This window comes from Myotis lucifugus, unplaced genomic scaffold (genome assembly GCF_000147115.1).
Source record: "Myotis lucifugus unplaced genomic scaffold, Myoluc2.0 scaffold_246, whole genome shotgun sequence".
In the NCBI taxonomy this organism is placed as follows: domain Eukaryota; kingdom Metazoa; phylum Chordata; class Mammalia; order Chiroptera; family Vespertilionidae; genus Myotis; species Myotis lucifugus.
Genome location: NW_005871294.1, coordinates 1,173,411 through 1,195,521, shown reverse-complemented (window position 1 = coordinate 1,195,521; position 22,111 = coordinate 1,173,411). Strand labels below are relative to the sequence as shown.

General features: G+C 47.8%; 1 non-coding gene across 1 annotated transcript; it reads right to left on the bottom strand.

Annotated features, from left to right (window-relative positions):
- Positions 1–13,198: 13,198 nt before the first annotated feature.
- On the bottom strand, positions 13,199–13,261 carry LOC111827922. Its single transcript, XR_002831671.1, has one exon. It is a non-coding gene; the product is annotated as a U7 small nuclear RNA (small nuclear RNA).
- Positions 13,262–22,111: the final 8,850 nt, after the last annotated feature.

The window sequence follows — 22,111 nt, the reverse complement described above, 5'->3', positions numbered from 1 at the left end:
GGAACTTGGAGAAGTGTGAGCCTGAGAGAGAGCAAGCTGGGGGTGGGTGGGACTGGCAGGGGGTGGGCATAAGGGCTGCGGGGGGTGGGGGGGTGAGAGAGAGACTGGGAGAGCTATGAGCTGGTTCCCAACCTCAGTCTGGGGGACACTGCTATTCCCCCCCCCCACTTGCAGGCCATCAGTGTTGGGAGGGGGCAGGGATGGGTGGGCAGACTTTCCCAGCCTCACCTCGGGCAGGTCTTGGCCTGTAACGTTAATTTGTTTTGAAGCTCAGCCCCAGAACTCTAAATGCCTCACTTTTCTAGGAGATTTGAACACCCCTTGTAGGTCAGAGTGCAAGTTCTCTGGAGATTGTTACCTGCTTTCAACCCCTAGTCCTTCAACTGAACAACTCAGGGAACGCCGCCATTCCCCATCTGAAGCCCCAGGACCAAGGAACATCTCCAAAGTCACTAAGTGAAATCTTGGAGTAGAATCCAGGCTTCCTGGCTCCCAGCGCAAGCTCTCTGCTCCACTTCAAGCATCTCTCAGATCATGGAACATGATGGGAAGGCGGCCCCAGGCGCCGTGGCAGGGGCCAGCACACACAGACATGGGCGTGCATGCGCTCCTCATGCCAGCGCAGAGTGCACACAAAGCAGGGGCATGGCAACCAGGGGCTGATGTGCTGTCCTCATATCCCAGGAGACGAGACACCTCCTGGACCTTATGTCCTTCCGGCCTGAGAGAGGGTAAGAGAAAGCTCGGGCTCGATGCCCACCTGCCACACTCACTCACTGCTCCTGACCTACCTGTGTGGCCTGGGGAGTGTGCATGCCCTTTCAGGGTTAGGATGAGGGAGCCACCCTGGCCTACAGCCCAGGGCTTAAGGGAGAAGCTTGGAGAAACCACTGCCATCACATGGGCTTAGAGTGCCCGGCTCTGCCAGCTGGTCCAGCCAAGCCCTCCTTGAAGAGGATGAGCTGTCATCAGGAGCCCTCCTCACCTGCCTCCCACCCAGGCCGCCTCCTCTGGGCTCAGCAGACTCCAGAGCTGCTTCCCTCTCTCAGGGAAACACCTGCACACGAGCGCCTTGCTCAGGGAAGAGCTGCGTGTTCCCCAGACCCCGTCCACCTCATACCGTACACGCCTTCCACACCTACGGCCCACATCTTTGCACAGCCCACACGGCCTACGTGCACAGGGTCTTCCTGGCCCATCTGCACAGTTCCAACATGGGCACACATCTCAGACTCGGGCGTGTAACACAGCAGAGATCCCATAGAGAGGAACACACAGGTGCTCCATTCCACACACCCTCTGCCCCTTCCTGAAACAGGCCTTATGAGGGTGAGGGATGAGTCACCTGCTAATCCGAGGGACCTGCTGAGCCAGCAGGATGGCAAGTCCCAAGCTGACAGATGTGGCCTCAGGGGACCAACACCCCGCGTGGGGTCGGCCCTGCCACCAGCCTCCAGCACCCCAACCCTCCACTTCCACCCTTATTACCTCCTGCCCACACTCTCAGCCAGGACTCATGACAGAAAGGCACCTCTATTCCTTTCCTATTCATAGGTATAGTTATATTCATATTTATATTTCTGCAGCTGAGCTGTCATCTGTCACTATACCTTTAGGGCTACCATCAAACTTTTGATGTAGATATAGATGCCGTAGGAGGAAACCAGGGTGGCAGAACCACCCATCCTCTCTCTTCTCCCCTATACCCCATGCCTCCTATCTATGGCCTCCTTTATGGAAGCCCTTCCTGTCAATAGATAATTCACACCTCTCACCCCTCTTAGCTCACATACACTTGAGTCATGAGCCCCACTCTGGTTCTGTCCAGGTAGCTCAGTTGGTTGGAGCATGGCCCGTACACCAAAAGGTTGAGGGTTTGATCCTGGGTCAGGGTGCATGCAGGAGGCAACAGATCAATGTTTCTCACATTGATGTTTAGATATATCTCCCTCTCTCTCCATCTCTCTCTCTCTCTCTCTCCCTCACCCTCTCCCTTTCTAAAATCAATGAACATATCCTCAGGATTAAAAAAAAAACACAAAAAAAAAAACACTCACTCTGGACCCAGGGGACAGACTTTGTCCCCTCTTGTCCTCTCCCACCTGTATTCCTGCTCAGGATTTTGTCCCCAAGACTGGGACCTCCCTGAGGACAGAGAGACAGTCTACAAACATAGACAGAGAAACAGGAGGCCAGTGTGGTCAGTGAGTATGTCATCCAGCAGATGAAGGAAGCTGGTGAAACCCTCCCCTGGCTCCTCATATCCCATTATCACTGAGTCAAGTCCTGCTGGGTCTGAAGAATGCCCGCAAGCTCCTACTAGATGCCAGACATATCTGTCTATACAGGGTCAACTTTGTACATGCATTAAAATTAAGAAACATCACTCCAGCCCGGCCAGCATGGCTCAATGGCTGAGTGTCGACCTATGAACCAGGAGGTCACAGTTCGATTCCTGGTCAGGGCACATGCCGGGGTTGCAGACTCGATCCCAAGGAGCGTGCGGGAGGCAGCCGATCAATGATTCTCTCTCATCATTGATGTTTCTTCCTCCCTCCCTCCCTCCCCCCACCATTCCTCTCTGAAATCAATAAAAATATATTTTAAAAAAAGAAAAGAAAACACCACTCCAAATCTCAACATTTTTCTAGTCTAAAAACATAACATATAGTGGTTAAGAGTGTGGCCTCTGAAGCCAGGCTTGGGTTCAAACTCCAGTTCTTCTGCTTACCTGTTACTTAATTTATTTGTGCCTCAGTTTCCTCATCTGTAAAAAGGAGATAAGAATATTTATCTACCGCATGAAATTGTTGTGAATATTAAATGAACTAATAACACACGCGAAGGGCTTAGGAGTGGGCTTGGCCTATAGTAAATTCTCTTAAGAGTTTGCCACTATTACTTTCCCTCCCTCCACTAATTTGGTATTTTATAATCTGTCCCTAACAACCCAATCTTCAACATGGTCTTCTAAACACAGATCTCATGGGGTCTCTTCAATACTCAGAATCCTTCTGTGGCTCCCCATGGCCCTCAGGATGGTGTCTGGACCCCTATCCCTGCTCATAATGCCCTCACATCCGTCCCAGCACTCCAGCCTCAACACCTCGCCACTCACTAAGCCTTAAACACCTGGACTCCCCTGGATGCTCTCTGCCTGGAACGGTCTGTCCATGGTGTGCTGGTAAATGCTTAACAACGAGGTCTCTGGAAAAAAGGTATGCGTTTATATACATAAGTTGATTATAAATTTTACTGATGATAAAGCTGGAAAATAAATACACAATTTACAAATACTAAACATGTATTTATAAATACTAAGATATCTGTGCTCTTTATTGTAATTCTACAGCATCAATTGCTCTTTAAAATGATTTCTTTAATTTTTGCTAATTATTATGTTTGTAGCCAACCTGTGGTTGCAATGTATCCAGGATTTGACAAAAATCAGACCATGAACAAATGTTTGATTACTATCCAATTCCACAGAAATTCATTCATTTCATTGACTAATTAGGATAGTCCCAACATTTTTGTTTACATTAAAGAAAAGAAAAAAGAGAACAAAGACATATTTTGAAATTTCACTCATTCACCAGTGATGTGTGACCCTTTTTGCTGAATTGGATGGTAATTTCCAAATATTGAAAGAACTAGAGGCCCGGTGCACAAAATTCGTGCATGGGCAGGGTCCCTAGGCCTGGCCAGCAAACAGGGCCCATCTGTGGGGTGACTGGTGGGCAGGGCGTTCAGGGGGCCCCTGCTGGCACCTGCCTTGGCTGGCAGCCTGGCACCACCCATTTGCTGGCCCCAACCGAGGGCAGCTCCTGTGTTAAGTGTCTGCCCCCTGGTGGTCAGTGTGCATCATAGCAACTGGTTATTCTGCTATTCGGTCAATTTGCATATTAGGGTTTTATTATATAGGATGTTTCCTCAAAGTGTTTTTTGTTTTGTTTTTGTGCCTTGACCGGGAATCAAACTGGCAACTGTTTGGTGCACAAGACAACGCCCCAACTGAGCCACACTGGCCAGGACTTCCTCAAGGTTTTGTGTTGTTCACAATGTAATGGCTACAGACATGACAAACTTTTAAATTTAACCTGCATTATTAACATTTTCTCTATCACTTCCTTAAGTCTAGATCAAAGGTCAATAAACTCTTTTATAAAGGGTCAAATACTAGTAAATACTTTAGGCTGTCCAGGCCCTACTGTCTCTGTTGCAACTACTTAGCTCTGCTATTGTAGCATAAAAGCAGCTTCAGACAATATGTAAACAAATGAATCTGATGAACATGGCTGTGTTTCAATACAACTTTATTGTGGACACTAACATTCAGTTTTCATATAATTTCCACTTGTCATGAAATCTTATTTTTTTCAACTATCAAACAATATAAAAACCACCCTGGCCAAGTAGCTCACTTGGTTAGAGCATCATCTCAAGAAACCAAGGTTGGGGGTTTGATCCCCAGTCAGAGCACATACAAGAATCAACCAATGACTGCATAAATAAGTGGAACAACAAATCAGTGTCCCCCCCTACCCACTTTCTCCCTCCTTTCTTCTCTCTTTCTAAAAAAAAAAAAAGAATCAAAAGTGTTTTTAAATATGTATATATATATAAAAACCATTCTCATAGGCTGGATTTGGCCTGCAGGCTATAGTTTGTCAACCCCTGCTCCATGCAATCAATCAAAACAATAAATTAAGCCCTAACTTGTAATGTTAGTCAATTTAAATGATGTAAATACTGCCACATGGCCGGTTTCATACTACCAACCTAACATGACTGAACAAGGAGTTGGGAAACGATGAGTAGCAGCTCTCCATTAAATAGGGTGTAAGTAATTTCCAGAGCATAGATAACAGTAAACTGTAATGACAGAAAGTGACGAGTTTGATCATTTATTACCTTTGTTTTACAAAATAATTTATGGAATTATACATTTATATAATTGAATGGCTGTGATTAATAAACAGTTTACAAAATTTTAAAAACTTAATCATTGGCTCTTGTGAGCCTGTTGGGGTGGCTCCAAAACCTTTGCCGTCCTCCATGGCCTCCCTGGTCAAGGCCAACTGGCCCTTCCAGGCTCAGGGTCCACGTTACGTCCGCCCTGACCTTCCCTAGGCTGGACATGGTGCCTTCTCTGCGTTACCACAGTCCTATGTGCTTCTCTTTTGGAGCCAGTAAGGGATAAGTTACTACACTTATTTTCTTGCCTGTTTTTCCTCAGGAGGAAAACACAAGGACTAACAGTCTTGTTCACATCTGCATCCTCCCTAATCCAGCTCACCTGCCCCTCCTGCATCCCTTAGAAAATAGCTGGCAGCCCTGGTCGGTTGTTCAGTGGTTAGAGCATTGGCCCTCGGACCTAAGAGTCGCAGATTCGATTCCTGGTCAAGAGTACGTGCCTGGGTTGCAGGTTCAATCCCTGGCCCCAGTTGGGGGGCGTGGGGAAGGCAATGGATACTATGTCTCTCACATTGATGTCTCTCTCTCTCTCTCTCTCTCTCTTTCTCTCTCTCTCTCTCTTCCTCTCTCTCTCTCCCTCCCTCCCTCCCACTCCCTCTAAAAATCAATGGGAAAAATATCCTCGAATGAAGATTAACAACAACAAAAAAGAAAATGCCTGGCAGAGAGAAGGCACTAGGATTTAAAGATGTAGACTGTAGCTGTAGATATGTAATATTTATTTATGTCCGCAAAATTACTAGTGTTTTTTCCAACATATGGCCTACTTGCTAAAATTTGTTAAAAAGAACAGTGAATTAATAACAAAAAAATAACCTGTTAATTTAATTAAAAGCAAATCTTGGTTAAAAGCATTTTTAAAATGAACAGGGTGTTAATTTTCACATGTGACATATGGACTGGAAATTTTGTCCATTAAATTCGAAGTCCGTTAAATGAAGGTCCGCAAAATTGAGGGTTTACTGTACTTGCATCCTGCTGCAGCGCTCCACCCCAACAGCGAGGTCCGGGCTCCCCACCCATCTTCACCCTCCAGCTGTGTGTTCTCTTAGCTCCCAGGACTTCAAGAGGAACTTATAATTTTTTTATATATATGTTATATATGTTATTAATTTATATGTATGTTATTTATATATTTATATATATTAGTAATTTTTAGAGAGAAGGGAAGGGAGAGGGAAAGAGAAAGAGAAACATCAATGTGAGAGTGGAACATGTGAGAGGAACATCGATTGGCTGCCTCCTGCACGCCTCCCACCAGGAATCGAGCCCGCAACCTGGGCATGTGCCCTAACTGGGAATTGAACAAGCAACCTTGTGGTGTATGGGACAATGCCCAACCAACTGAGCCACAGTGGCTGGGGCAGGAACACTTTGTCTTTGGTAGGTGAGGACCAAGGAGATCCTCCCCATTTCACGGAGGAACACCTGAGGTCCTGGGCTCGGAGCTGACTGACCCAGCCTTAGATGTCCCAGGGCTTTTTCCTTAACTGCAAATTCCCCAAATCCTGACTACAGGGAGGTTACAGCCTACCTTGTTCTCCAGGTCATCCTGTCCATTGCCCCTTCCTTCTGATAAGGCTGTTTGCATAAAGGACTGGGTGGCATGGACTTTTCCTTCCTTCCTGGGAAGCAGCCCAAATAAAGAGGCACCTCATCCTCCCTGTCCATCATCACCTGTCCCTTCTGCAGTCTAACCCGAATCCCTCCTACTTTCATGACATTGCCTTTCCTTCCGTCCTAGAAGTTACCTCATCGAGGGGCTGTTCTCCACCCTCCAGCCCCTCCTCAGCTTCACAGCAGAGCCAAGACCTCGCCCAACCCAGCATCTGTCACCAAGCAAGGGTAGCCGGCTTGTTGGAGCCACCTCTCCCATCCCTGACCTTTGCCTAGGACCCACCCTCGTCTACCCTGTCTCCACAACACACACACACACACACCCCTCCTTCTGGGGCCCAGACTCCACTGTCCACCTGTCCAGACTTGCCTTCTGACACACCCAGCCCAGCCAGTCCCCTGTGGTAGAATGTCTCACTCAGACCAGAGAAAGAAGCAGGACGAGGAAGCTTGAGGGGGCAACTTTCCATCGCGCCTGTGACTGACATCCCTTCCCCAGTTTGGGACAGGCCCCCAGTCACCAAACACCCCAGTTTAATGTGTGGGCTGTCAACATAAGAAAGGTTCAAACCTGTCGAGATTTTTTTTGTGAGTTTATTTGAGCCAAGCTGTCGACAGTGGCCGGGAAGTAAAACCTCAACGGATTGAGATAATGCGCCAGAGAATGGCAGTTTTTCACCCTGTTTCATACATTACAATCAAAAGAAAAGACGTGAGCTACATGAAATCCATTGGTGATAGATCAGGGAGGTGGGAGGAAGCAAAGGGGGAAAACCTCTGGGATTGGATAAAAGTAAAATGAGAGATAGATACATCTTTTACATAGTTGGGTACAGGATAGTTAATAGTCAATAATTAACACTTGATAACAATAACAACCAGGGGATTTAATGGTCCCTGCTCTGGCGCGGTGGTTGTGCTTGGAGGGGTCCGGAAAAAGGTAAGTTACCTTGACTTGCCAAAGGTATGTTATCCTAGATGCAAAAGGCAATAGACAGGCTCAGTGAAGGTAAAGATTGACTTGCCAGGGGAGGTTCTAGCCTAGGACATGACTACCTGCCATAAACTGCTTTTAGTTAAAAAGTATTTGTGTGTGTGTGTGTTTTGTTGTTGCTGTTTTAAATATTTTTATTGATTTCAGAGAGGAAGGTAGAGGGAGAGATAGAAACATCAATGATGAGAGAGAATCACTGATGGCTGCTTCCTGCCTGCCTCCCACTGGAGACCGAGCCTGCAACCTGGGCATGTGCCCTTGACTGGAATCGAACCCAGGACCCTTTAGTCTGCAGGCCAACTATCTATCCACTGAGCCAAACTGTTTTAGTGTCAGGCCATCCTATGTGGTTACTTTAGGTCTCTGAATTTGTAAGGCCACCATACAGGGCTCCCCCGAGATGGTCAGGTTAGCACGTGACCCCTTTTCATCCACTGGGCAAAGTGACATCGCAAGAGGGACTTGAGAGTGTGGCCCCGAGCACTGGCCCAAGGCCTCGAGGTAAGTTAGACCCAGGTCTGGATCCTACGCATGGGCTCCGATCCCTGCATAGGATGGCCTCCTTGCTGCGCAGCCACCAGCAAGAAGAGTCAGCAGGTCCCCCTGAGGAAGTCAGCGGGTGCCAGAGGACCAGAGGTGGGGTCTAGCTCTGGCGAAGGAGAGCCTTGCCCTGCAGAATTTTGGGATGTTGGACACCCTGAAATCACTCCCAGCTCAGTGTTAGGGGAGGAAAACAGACCAGCTCAGCCAGTTACTAGGATTCCTTACCAGTGGCATACTAAATGGGGGTGGAGGTAGGGTCAGTCTACCCTGGGAACGAGCCATTATGGGCAGAGAACTTAAAAACAAAACTGACTAAAAGGCAGACTGCTTCTTGCTATCACCATCAGCAGCAATTCTAAAGAATAAAATACTTCTCCCAGATGAGGTGGGCCATTGCCACTGCCACTGCCCCCCCCCACATGCACACACCACTGTTCCTAACTACATATTCACCCCCACATTCTGTCTATCAAATCCGCATTATCCCTTAGTCCATAAGACATTGGAGAATGTATGGGTCCTTTTAGGACATCTTTTTCTGAATGTCTACCTCTGAACTTCTTTAAAAGTATGAATCAGCCCGGCCAGCATGGCTCAATGGTTGAGCACCAACTTATGAACCAGAAGGTTATGGTTCAATTCCCAATCAGGGCACATGCCCAGGTTGCGGGCTCAATCCCCAGTGTGGGGCATGCAGGAGGCAGTCAATCAATAATTCTCTCACATCATTGATGTTTCTCTCTTTCTCTCTCCCTCTTCCTCTCTGAAATCAATTAAAAAATATATTTTATTGAATTTTACAGAGAGGAAGGGAGAGGGATAGAGAGTTAGAAACATCAATGAGAGAGAAACATCGATCAGCTGCCTCCTGCACAACTCTTACTGGGGATTGATCCTGCAACCAAGATACATGCCCTTGACCGGAATCAAACCCAGGCCGACGTTCTATTCACTGAGCCAAACCAGTTAGGACAATAAAAAATATATTTAAAAAAAAAAAAGAAAAAAGGAAAGAAGAAAAGTATTAATCAGTTCCTACAAGAGTACTTGATTCATTCACTACTCATTCATTCATTCATTCAACAGCCACGGAAGCCCTCCCAAGTGATAGGTACTAGCTGCGCAATGGAAAACAAGTCCAGTGCCAGCCATAGAGGGCATGTAGAGAAACTGGTGAGTAAATAAGAAGCTACAATGTTGCCCGGTTGGCATGGCTTAGTGGTTGAGCATTGACCTATGAACCAGGAGGTCACGGTTCAACCCCTGGACAGGGCACATGCCTGGGTTGTGGGCTCGATCCCCAGTGTGGGGTATGCAGAAGGCAGCTGATTAATGATTCTCTCTCATCATTGATATTTTTCTCTCTCTCTCCCCCTCTCCCTTCCTTGCTGAAATCAATTAAAAAAATTTTTTTAAGTTACAAGGCATATAACTAAAAGGGGGAAGTGTGGGCAAAAAAAAAAGGGGGGGGGCCACATACTAAACTTGACAAACTCAGGAGAAGCCTGCATGGCAAGACTTGCAGACTCAAAGACTGAAAGTAGCCATATAGGATGGTCTGAAATTAAACTTTCTAAAGGAAAGTTATGGTGGGTAGTCCTGTTGTAGGCCTGTATCTTCTCTGACAAAGGTCAATCTTTACCTTAACTGAGCCTGTCTACTGTCTTTTTGCATTTATAATAACATATGGAATGTCATCATAATTTCCTTTTTCCAGATCCCACAGGACATAATCACTGCACCAGAGCACAGACCACAAAACCGCTCATTGTTATTGTTATTGTGCTAATTGTTTACTGTTAACTAGCTTACACCCAACAATATAAAAGAAATACGTATCTCTCCGGTTTAATTTTTATCCAATATCAGAGAATCTCAGAGATTCACACACACACACTTCACTTTCTCCCGCTTTGCTTTCTCCTGCCTCCCTAATCTATCACCAATGAATTTCATGTAAGCTCCTTATGGCCTCCCCTCTGACTCTGGTACATAAAATAAGTGGTGCCCTGACCCGTGTGGCTCAGCTGGTTGGGTATCATCCCATGCACTTCAGGTTGTTGGTTCGATTCTAGCAGCCATCAATGTTTGGGTCTCACATTAATGTTTATCTCTCCCTCTTCCTTCCTCTCTCTCTAAAAATCAATAAAAAGCCCTGGCAGGAGGATGTATGAGAAGCAGCCAATTAATGTCTCTCTCTCTCTCTCTCTCTCTCTCTCTCTCTCTCTCTCTCTGTCAATAAAAACACTAAATTTCTTTAATATTTTAAAATTTAATTCTAAAATATTTTAAAAAAATAAATAGTAAAACTGCCATTTCATGGAGCATTTTCTCAATCCACTGAGATTTCACCTCCCAGCAATTGTCATCTCAGTTTGGCTCAAATAAACTCATAAAAATTATCTTTTAAAAAAAAGAAGAACCCAGCTGTCATGGTTCAGTGCTTGAGCTTTGACCTATGAACCAGGAGGTCATGGCTCGATTACCAGTCAGAGCACATGCCCGGTTGCAGGTTCGATCCCCAGTGCAGAAGGCAGCCGATCAATGAGTATCTCTCATCATTGATGTTTCTGTCTCTCTCTCCCTCTCCCTTCCTCTCTGAAATCAATAAAAATATAGAAGAAGAAAAAAAGAAGAAATTAGATATCAGAAGTAATAAGTACAAGGACCTATGGGAGTTGAGAGGAGGGGCACTGAACCAAACTGGGGGGTAGAGTGGCAATCAGGAAGCCTCCCAGGAAGGAAGGGAAACGCTGAGAGGTGAGAAGTAGTTAGCCAGGCAAATGAATGAGGGCAGAATGGATGTTTTCCCCTGAAGAAGAGACAATACATGCAAAAGCCCAGAGGGAGCCTGGGAAATGCCAACACTGAAATTCTGTGTGTCTGGAGTGGGGTAGGAACATGGGGAAGACAGAGAGGTCAGCCTGGGACAGATCATGATCTGTCTTGTACTTGTTTCTGAGAGTGATGGGAGTCATTGAAGGGCTGTAAAAAGAGGAGTGGCAGGGTGGATTAGTGTGTTAGAAAGCTCAGTGTGGTTGTAGCTCAGAAAGTGAATTTGGGGTGGAAGGAGCAAGAGTGGAGAAGAGAATCTGGTTAGGAGGCAGCTGCAGTAATGAAGGCAAGAGGTGGTGGTGGCTGGGACAGAGGAAGTAGCATTGGGGACGGATAAAGGGGCGAGCCTGGAGCGCAGTGCTGAGAAACGATGACAGTGAGCGTGCTGGAGCTGGAAGACGTGCCTCCTGGATGTCTGGCTGGGGTGGTGCCCTCTCTGAAACAGGAGCCAAGGGAAAAGCAGACTTGGTGCATAATCAGGTCTCATTTTCATGTTTCTGATAAGAATTTCTTAAATTCATATCACTTCTTAAATGTGCCATCAGGTATGGGGGCGGGGGTTGGTTTTGTAGATCAAGGCAGCCCTCGGAATACTCCTCTTGTGCAGGGAGGAATTAAAGTAAAAAGTAGTGAGAGATGCAGCAAAAAGGGTGCATTTAATTAATACCACCACATTTAACTGATCACTCATTCATTCAGGCCTGGTGCTGGGAGCTAGACAAGAGGCCTTGCCTCATAGAATTTACAATCTAGTAAATCAAAAAGTAATACAGGATTATAAAACCCTGACACTTTTACATAAAACATTACTTTTGCCTCTGTGTGTGTTTTTTTATACAAATGCATAGCTTTTATTATAAAAAATAATAATGCCCATCAAAGAATATATGAAAACTATAAGAAATAAAAATAGATTGCTCACAATTCAGAAACAACACAATGCCTATTAATCCTTTCACTCCTTTTCATCTTTGACTCATTATACTCTGTTGACATAATTGACAATAATTCTGCATAAGCCTGTTTGCATAATGCCCTTTTCACCTAATGCCATGATTACAGAATAATCATTACCTCTTCAGAACCATGATTTTCAGAACTAAGAGACAAACCATACTGTGTTTAACCTACCCTCTGTCATTGGTTATTTGGCTTGTTTCCAAGTGTTTGTGCCAAATCAGCAAAAAAGTCCTTGAAAATGGACAGCAAAAATACCAGAGGGAATGAGCAATTAATATGTGTACAGCACTTGGCACAGTGCCTGGCACTGTTAAGTGTTCAATAAATAGTATTTATTCACTCAACAGACATTCATGACCCCATATCAGAAGCCAGATACTGTGCTAGGCAGTGACCAAGACAGACACAGTTAACTGCCCTCCCAGAGCACCCAGTCTGGTGGGCAAGACGGCCGTAAACACATGATGATACGATTATAAGTAGGTGATCAAAAGTGTTATGTGTCAAGGTACGGGGGGGCTATGAGCGTGTACTGTGGGGAGAAGGTAATAGTCTGAGGGGACATCAGAGAATTCTAAAAATCGAAATAACAGTCAATCTAATAAATGAAGCCCCCCCTGGCCAGAGCAGAGGGCAAAGTTAGGGAGCACGGCAATTCCAGGTAGGGTGCCAGAGGCTGGAAAGGATGGGCAAAGGCTCAGAGTGGGCACACGTTTCCGAAAGTCTAAGCCAGAGGGGGCCGCCCACTTCAGGACCTAGGTGAGGCACTGAAGATAAGGAGGATGTTGATGACTGACAGGGAGGAGGCAGGGATGGGCAGTGCTGGTGAGCCAGCTAGCAGAGGGGATGGAGAAAGAGGTGACAGTCCAGAGGACTTGGAGGTGATGGGAACTGGAACAGGTGGTGACAGGGGGATGGGGATGGACTAGGCAGTGACAGGGCGGGGGGAGGGGGGGGGTTAGAGGCAGTTGATAAAGAACAGGGTTGGTGCACTCCCTCTGGGGGGCAGCCCTCGCCATTCCCCTTTTTCCTCCTCTTCCCCCACTTTTTCCCCACAGACATGCATCTCCTAAACTTGAAGGGACCCCACGAGACTTGCAACCTGGGAAGCAATAGGCAGCGGCAGCTCATCACAGGCTGGTCCCCTGGACCTGTTCCCACGGCCCCCTTTTCTCTAACTTCCCAGAAGCTGGGGCAGCCCAGCCGAGGCGCCCCGGTTGCTTTTTCTATATAAGCCCTTTCTTGTTTTACTGTCCTAGGTTTTGTTTTAGGAAGAGCCTTCCGGTAAAAACCGAAGACCTACTAGACAAATTCAAAAAGGAGCTGTAAGCAGTATTTACTGTCCCCAACTTTAATAAACTTCCCTTATAGTAAAAAAAAAAAAAAAAAAGACAGGGTTGGTTCAGATAGCAGAGGCGGACAGCAATGCTGGAGAAGGTGGTGGGAACTGGGTCGAGTGACAGCTTAAGAAAGGGGCAGTGGTTCTGATGCAGGGATGATGGTGAGGGTGATGAGTGACAGGGTCAGAAATGAGCGGTGACCATGGAGGTGACCTAAGAGTGACGGGAAGTGTGGGTGGTGATGATGTGCTGATGGCAAACTAGAGACGCCCACCCTGCCCCCTCCCCTGTGTTTCAACACAGGAACTGTTTCCTAGGCCTCCGGTTCCATGACTCAGGTCTAGGCATCAGCCAGGCCCCAGATACGATCTCTAGGCGCAGCCACAGCCAGGGGAGCTGGCGGGGTGCCTCCACTGGCTGTGCCCAGGCCCATCAGGGACCCAGGCAGGAGCCTTAGTATCATCTCTGCCGCCTCCTCTTGGGTCCACATCGACCCCAATCTGAGGTCCACCAAGAACCCTAGCCTCTCCTTTCGCCACCGCTGTCCTAGTCAGGACTTTATTCCATCAGCTTTTCCCACAACTGACCCCATTAGAAGTTTCTGGGCCTTCTATGGCTTTGTCACAACCATTTCCTGGGAGGAGAGAAAAGGGAAGTGGGCTTCAAGCCTGGGGTGAGGGGGAAGCGGGGAGTCTGAATAATCCCATCCAGTCACCCTACAAACATTTACAGGGCTCCTTGCAACATATGAGGGCTGACTTGCACAAGCAGACCCATGTTTCCCTGTTTCCATGAATCTCAGACGGGGGACAGACATGTAAGTGGCAACCACCATTGAGAGAGTGCTATTCCCTTGCAACAGACGGGGACAAACTGCTTTTTAAAGCCTGCGGAGAGCGGCCCAGTTAAAGGAAATCCCAGGACCTGTCTAGTGACTCTTTTGCCTTTTGCTCAGCTGAGCACAAAATGATTTGTCATGAGTAATCAGGAGGGAGAAAGTGAGGAGGGGCAATAAGAAGGGAACGAAAATTGCTGAGGTAACAGAAGCTAGAGTGCCGTGAACGAAAAGGGGTCCTATGGGAAGTAACTGTTAGGGTCGCCGAAGGAGGAACGCACAAGGCCAAACTGGTAAAGAATTATGAATTTATTAGGTCATCTGGAAAGCCAGATGGGCTGAGCCCCAAAATTGTGCCAGCACCCAGGGACGGGGAGTCGGAGATTTTAAAGGACTCTAGGCAGGCTTTTCCTGGACGGAGAATTCTCTGGGTGTGTCTGGGATCCTGGGAAGGCCCGGAGAGGAAGGATAATGGTCTTAGCAAGTGGACTGTGGCCTTAGCAATGGAATGTGGTCTAAGCGAACGGGAATGCTAGTTGTGAAGTGTTCTAAAGGAGAGTTGGGGAGTGAAGGGGAGGAGGGGAGAGGGTATCAATTCAATTATTTGATCAGACCTAACAGTAACCTCACAGGGTGATCTGATCATAAATTTTTAATTGGCCTGGCCAGTGTAGCTCAGTGCTTGAGAATTGACCTATAAACTAGGAGGTCACAATTCAATTCCCGGTCAGGGCACATGCCCGGGTTGCAGGCTCGATCCCCAGTTGGGGGTGTGCAGGAGGCAGCCGATCAATGGTTCTCTCTCATCATTGATGTTACTATCTCTCTTTCCCTCTGCCTGCCTCCCTGAAATCAATAAAAATATATTTGAAATAAATAAATAAATTCCTAATTGGGCAGATTACGGTGGGTAGTCACGCCCCAGGCCGATAGCTTCTTTTTTAAATTAATTAATTTAAAATTTTTACTGATTGATTTTTTTTTCTTTTGGGGGAAAGAGAGGAAGGAAGAGAGAGACACAGAGAGAGAGAAACATTGATTTGTTGTTTCACTTAATTATGAATTTATTGGTTGATTCTTGTCTGTGCACTGACCAGGGATCAAAGCCCCAATCTTGGCGTGTCGGGGGACGACAACACTCTAACCACCTGAGCTACCAGCCCAGGCCTGTACCTCCTTTAGTGAAAGGTTTATCCTCACTTTACCCGAGCCCTATCCATTGTTTCTGGGCATCTACGTTAACACATCTTTGAAAAGTCCCCTTTCAGACCCCTCCTCCTAAAGCAGAGGTTCTCAACCTGTGGGTCGCGACCCCTTTGGTGGTCGAATGACCCTTTCACAGGGGTCGCCTAAGACCATCCTGCATATCAGATATTTACATTATGATTCATAACAGTAGCAACATTACAGTTATGAAGTAGCAACGAAAATAATTTTATGGTTGGGGGTCACCACAACATGAGGAACTGTATTTAAAGGGCCAGAAGGTTGAGAACCACTGGACCTAAAGGGTCACCACCCTTTAGAGAGCACATGTTAACTATCCTGTCCTCGGATCTCACTGTGCTTTCTCCCACCTTCATATAATCTTCCTTACTGTTCTCCATCACAAATTCATAAAGGAAACTGCAAATCGTGACACTTAGAAGCATGTATCTCAGTGTTGAGATCTTGCTTCTAGGTGTATCCTCCATTTGACTCAAATAAATTTTTATAAAAATTCTCTACTGGTTTGGGCATTCTTATGGCCGTGCTAAATAAGAAAAGGGTGCCAGGGAGAAATTGCTACTGTGGAGGAGCCAAAATGATTGTCAAGAACAGGGATGTCTAGAGGGGATAAATCCGATAGAAAAAGTAAAAGTTAAGCCCTAACTGGTTTGGCTCAGTGGATAGAGCGTCGGCCTGCGGACTGAAGGATCCCAGGTTCGATTCCGATCAAGGGCATGTACCTTGGTTGCAGGCACATTCCCAATAGGGAGTGTGCAGGAGGCAGCTAATCAATGTTTCTCTCTCATTGATGTTTCTAACTCTCTATCCCTCTCCCTTCCTCTCTGTAAAAAATCAATAAAAGATATATTTTTTTAAAAAAGTAAAAATTTAAAAAAAAAAGAACAGGGCCCTAGTTGGTTTGGCTCAGTGGATAGAGCATCGGCCTGCAGACTGAAGGGTCCCAGGTTCAATTCTGGTCAAGGGCACATGCCTGGGTTTCGGGCTTGATCTCCAGTGGGGAGCATGCAGGAGGCAGCTGATCAATTATTCTCTCTCCTCATTGATGTTTCTATCTCTCTCTCCCTCTCCCTTCCTCTCTGAAATCAATTAAAAAAAAAAAAGAACAGGGATGTTTAATATTCAACTTGAGCGTGTTGGGTTTGTGCAAAGTAAGCTTCCTACTTCTCCCAAAGCCTTCAGCAGAGTTAGTTGCTAACATGAAGACCTCCTATGACATAAAAACACTTCTCTGACCTGTTCACTGTGCATCTAGTCTCCGTCCAAGGTGGGGTCTGGCCCCCAGCTGGCTCCTCTCTGCCTCCCTCACTTGGTGGTGGATGGGCTCACAGGGGCCACCAAGCAAGAGCCCTAGGAGGCTTCGGTTTCCTGGATCCTCCCTGACAAGGATCCTGCCTGAGCTGGCCCCACCCACCTTTCCAGTCTCAGCTGGAACTCCAAGCTCCAGCTTTCCCAGGGCCCCTATCTCCTGCCTATGGGCTTTTGTACAAATTGTTACCTCTGCCTGGAGCACCCCACCTGGCTAATTCTTTCTCATCTTTCAGGTTTGAATATAGAGGTACAGGGCTGGCTTTATGGGCAGGCAAGCTGGGTCTTAAAAGGGCCCTGCACTTGACTTAATACAGTTGCTTTCTTGAAACTCTAATCAGCGGTTCTTAACCTGTGGGTCGCGACCCCTTTGGCAGTCGAACGACCCTTTCACAGGGGTCGCCTAAGACCATCCTGCATATCAGATATTTACATTACGATTCATAACAGTAGCAACATTACAGTTATGAAGTAGCAACGAAAATAATTTTATGGTTGGGTCACAACATGCGGAACTGTATTTACAGGGCCAGAAGGTTGAGAACCACTGCTCTAAATAGTTTTTGAATCAAGAGACCTGCCTTTTCATTTCTCACTAGGCCCTACACATTATGTAGCCAGTCCTACGGGGGTGCTTTTTTTCTGGTAAAATATCCCAAGTCCCAGTTTCCTTTGGTTGATTGTATAGTAGTCTTCTCCACTAACTAGGCTTTACATTCCAAGAAACCATTTGGTAGGCTCTGGTTTTCCCTTTCCTAACAGTGTTCAGTTTCCATCTTAGAACCCATTTTGTTCAGCTGGTGCTCATACCTTGCTTGGGGCCAGAGACGGAACATGTGACTTAGGGCCTGAGTCTTAGGCTAATCCAATCAGGTCAGACTATTCTAGTGGCCCAGCATGTGACCAAGCTGGTCCAATCAGAGTGCACCTCTGGGTGTCTGCTGAACAGAGATTCTCCCTCTTCCCTGCCAGAATCATGTAGCCTGGAGCTACTGCCAGGTGCCTGAGAAACACAAGAGGATCCAGGCTTAGGATGAGGCTGACACCCTGGAGGAAAGAGAGGAGAAACTAAAAGGACGTTGATCCTGGATCAAGCCTCACCTGAAGTTTTTCTCTGGTTTGTCAATTATGTGAGCCAATGAATTACCATGGTTGCCCAAGCCACTATGAGTCCAATTTTTGCATCCAGATGCTTCTTACCTGCTCATGGTATTTCTGGCACCTACTACAACCTGGCATAAAATAGGTCCTCAATAAATATTTGATGAAATATTAACAAATAATAAACAAATTTGTTATATAATAAACAAAAAAATGAATGACACTCAAGCCCTCTGGCAGTAAGACCAGAGGTACTACTTTGCACATGAGACTCTTCCAGGACCTGTTGTGCAGAGTTCTGCTGGCCTCATGGATCCTGAACACCTCAAGGGATCCCTGCACGTCCCTCACTGGCTAGGGCCCAAATCCTGGAACAGCCCAGAGCTTGGTCACTTTCTGCTCATCCCCGGCAGCCAGGCCTGCTGTGGTTTCTCTCCGACTAGTTATCCCTGGGCTTAGAACCTGTATGTTGGGGTCCAGCCCCAACAGGTCCAGGGGTTCCCAAAGGTGTGGACGCAGTCGGCGAAGAAGGAATGACACAGAGAAAGCGTTCAGTTGGTCATCATAGCTAGGTTCTCTTTTTTTTGTCCTGTTACCTCTATATTTATACCATTTGATCCTATAAGCATGCCTCTATAATCACGTCATGGTATGTTTTGGGTAACCTTCTACAGTTCCTTGTTTCTTATCTGACCTTTGCCAAAAATCCTGTCTCCACTGTATCTAGTTCTGTTGATTTTAATCTTGTCTAGGTTAATCAAGGGCTATTCCAAGGTCACTGCTCTACTGATAGGCTACAAAGAAGTGACTGAAGGAGTTTATCCTACCCAGTAAAGGTTATGTCCTCCCAGCCTCGCTGCTTGCCTTCCCTGGGACTGCCCTGTGTCAGTGGGTCTACAGGGGTATAGGCTTTGGTGCTTTCCCTGGTGGGCAGACCCCTGGGGATGTGGGCCCAACAAGTCCCAAATTTATTGCCAACAGTCTTAGCCCAAGTTCTTCATAAGTAGTACATGGTATTTCTGTAACACTAGGGGGATTTACTGATTTATTCTCTTCCTTGTCCTGTTAATCCCTAACCTGGGGAAACAACCTTTCTCGGGGAGTTGGTCCTGTTTAAAACACATAGTGCTAAGAGGGGGAGCAAACCATATGCCATATACGCCAGGTCCCTTGAAACATAAGCTGTGCAGATGTTTCTTCCCTGCAGCGACTGTGTCAAGCAGCAAGGGTGGACCGGCCTCCGGCAAATTCCCCCATTTTTATTTTTTAAATGACAGCGCATGTAAATCAGCGGCCACCTCTCGGATTGGGTTATTTAAGACTCGGGAGAAGACTTGTTTGTGATTTTGCTAACAGGTCAGTCCGAGGCTTAACCCTATATCGGCTCCCCACACCTGTACCCTGAGACTGGGGACCCCAGCCTGGACTGGCCACTGCCTTACCCAGTAGCTTCATACAAGTCACCCGTATTTGAGATTCAGTCTCCTGCTCTGCAGAATGTCAGAGAGGACGTGGACCCGTTGGTTCCAGAGGTGGCCCTGACTCTCTGGTTGCCTAGGATGCTAAACTTCTGTGAGACAGACAGGGCTACCAGTTGGAAATGGGGGGTTTCATTCAATTCGGCTGTTCTCTCATTCAGCAAGTATTTGTAAACAGCTATCACGTGCCCTGCCCAGGCACTGGGACTTTCAGTCACATTCTTTAAGCTTCCTGCTTCCTGACCACTTACTCTGAAATCTGGGTTGTGACCTCAAAACCTAAAGGCATCCCAACCCCACATCCTGACCTCTGTGGCCCCCGTTTCTTTATCCTCTGTTTCTGCACTTACCCCCTCACGCACATTTCCAGCCTGTCAGACGTATTGCATAGAAGTGTGGCTTCTGGCAACCCAGGAGTAGGAGTGTATTCAAGTGTGAGTGCTGGATAAGTGTATGTGCACTCAGTGTGAGAGCACTGAGAGGGTCCATGTGTGCGTGTCAGTGTAAGGACAGGTGTGTGTGTCAGAGTGGGAATGTGGCAGTGCATGAGTGCACATGAGTGAATCTACGCGTGCTTGAGCATCTGAGTGTGTGGATGAGTGAGAGACAATGTCAGAGTATGACTATGCCTGTATGAGTGCGTAGCACATGAGTGTGTACAGGTGTGTCAGTGAGTGTGTAAATGTGTTTGTGTGAGTGTGTACACATACGTCCTTCGGTCACAGCAGACACACCCTTATGTGTATGTGGGCACAGATGCACCTCCAAGAGCCAAAGGTGATGCGAGCTGTAAACCCTCAGTCTGATAAAAGGGAGACTTTGTCCCCAGGCTGGGGTCATCTCCACTCTCCACCCCTGACATGGACCGGGGATCTACCAGCTAAAGGCGACCTCTAACAGGAAAGAGCTCCCTCAGACTGAGCCAGCAGCTCCGCCTGCCTCCACCTTAGGCCAGGCCACCTTCTCCTCTCCTGCAACCAATTTCCGGCCAGGCCCTGTCAGTGACCCTGAGCGGAGAGGGAAAGAATGAAGGTGGTGGGCAGGACATTCCAGGTGCCTCCTCAGCTATGGGGGGCGTCTCCATGGAGACGAGCGGTGGGCCATGACCAGATGATTATCAGGGCTCCCAGAGTCCTCTCTCCCCTTGCCCAGCCGCTCCCAGCCAGGCCTCCTTGGCTCTGAGCGCAGTGAGGAAGCCTGGCAAAAGCTTCACTCTTCACAGGGGCTTCTGGGAAGCTGGTCAAGGTGACTGAATCCGGTGGGAGGCTTTATTCCCAGAGGGCTCTGGAGACGGGGAAAGGCAGTACTCACCCCTTCTCCACACCACATCATATCACACTCTGACCTGAAGGTATGACCAAGACAGCCAAAGGAGGGGACCTGGGTCAGGTTAGTCAGTTTTCAGCCCGCTCAGAGCCTCCCCCCACTGGCAACCTTGGCTGTCCCATGAGTCCCCCTTAGTGCTTTCCCCACCCAGGCCTCCTAGTTTGGGGCCATACGCAGGAACGAGACGGGAACATAGACCCTCTTCCTGCTCCCAGAGCTGCTGGAACTCCCAGTGTGCTGGTGAGAGCAGGAAAAAGCTTCCAGAGTTATCGTCACTATCTTGGTGTCTGCCCCACTCTTGAGCTGAAGTGGAAGGGCAGTGAGACCTGCAGAGGCTGTGAAACGAGATTCGCAAACACAGGTTGGGACTGTGCTTCTGCCCTCCACCTGCCTGGGAATGACTCTCTCCCGACTCCATACATACTACCCTCTGACCCCTAATTGGTGACAAGACTGCTTTCAACCCACACAGGGAGCTCAAAAGGAAGCGTCATAATAATAATATTTAATATTGTTATTGTATATTCTATAGCACTTCCTACCACACCTGGCATTGTTCCATACATATGTTATCTCATTTAATCCCCACCTAATGCAGCCTAATGAGGTAAGTACTAGTATTATCCCCATTTTACAGATAAAGAGACTAAAGAGGAGAAAGGTAAACTGTCAGGTCCAGCAGGAACAGTGTATCCTGGGAGGGCTGCACCGAGAAGAGCTGGAGGGGCTTTCACAGAGGTGGGGGCAGGGCCACCGGGTCCAACAAGGGACGGTCTGGGACTAACAGCAAGCAGCCACTGCCCCGTAGTGGGAGGCGGCGAGAGCAATGTGACCGAAACACAGCGAAGCCCTGCAAAGGGCACCGATATCTTGACCTTTCTCCACCCCGCCCCCCAACCACTCCCACCTTCCCTGCTCTCTGATTTCCTAGCTGTGCTTCCCACCTGCCAGACCCAACTGGAAGCCAGAGACCCAGGCAGTACAGCCCATAGATATTAGCCTCCTGGGGCACAGAGCAGGCTGGAGATTGGATCTGGGGGACACGGAGACTCCACATGCCTAGGAAGGACTGGTTTGGAACAAGGGTCATCTGGACCCAAAGACCCGCTCCCTGAGAGGTTGCAAAGGGGGGTTAGAGAAGCCAGACTGGGGACAGAAGACTGGATTCTAGTCCCAGGTCTGCTGCACTGCTCTGTGACCCTGACCGAGACTCTGGTCCTCCGTTTCCCCTTTACACGAAGAGGAGGTGTCCCACTCTGGGACAGCCAAGGTGCCCAGACAGACGGAGCCTGTGTTCCCACTGCCTACCTCTCCCTTGCCTCAAATAAGCCTGGCTCCGAAGGCTGAGGGCCCAGCGTCCTTGAGGAAGCCGTGCCAGATGCTGGGCAGACACACCCGCTCCTCTGCCCGCCTCGGGACTCAGACTTGTCCCAGGTAAACTCCTTCGGGCTCCCTGAGGGCCCGGCTCCTCAGTCTCTCCTCCCTTTGTGCTGCCAGCATTCCCTGGCCCACAACTCAGAACCCCACCCAGGACGGGCTCCCTCCTCCCAGTGAGGAGGTGCAGGACCCT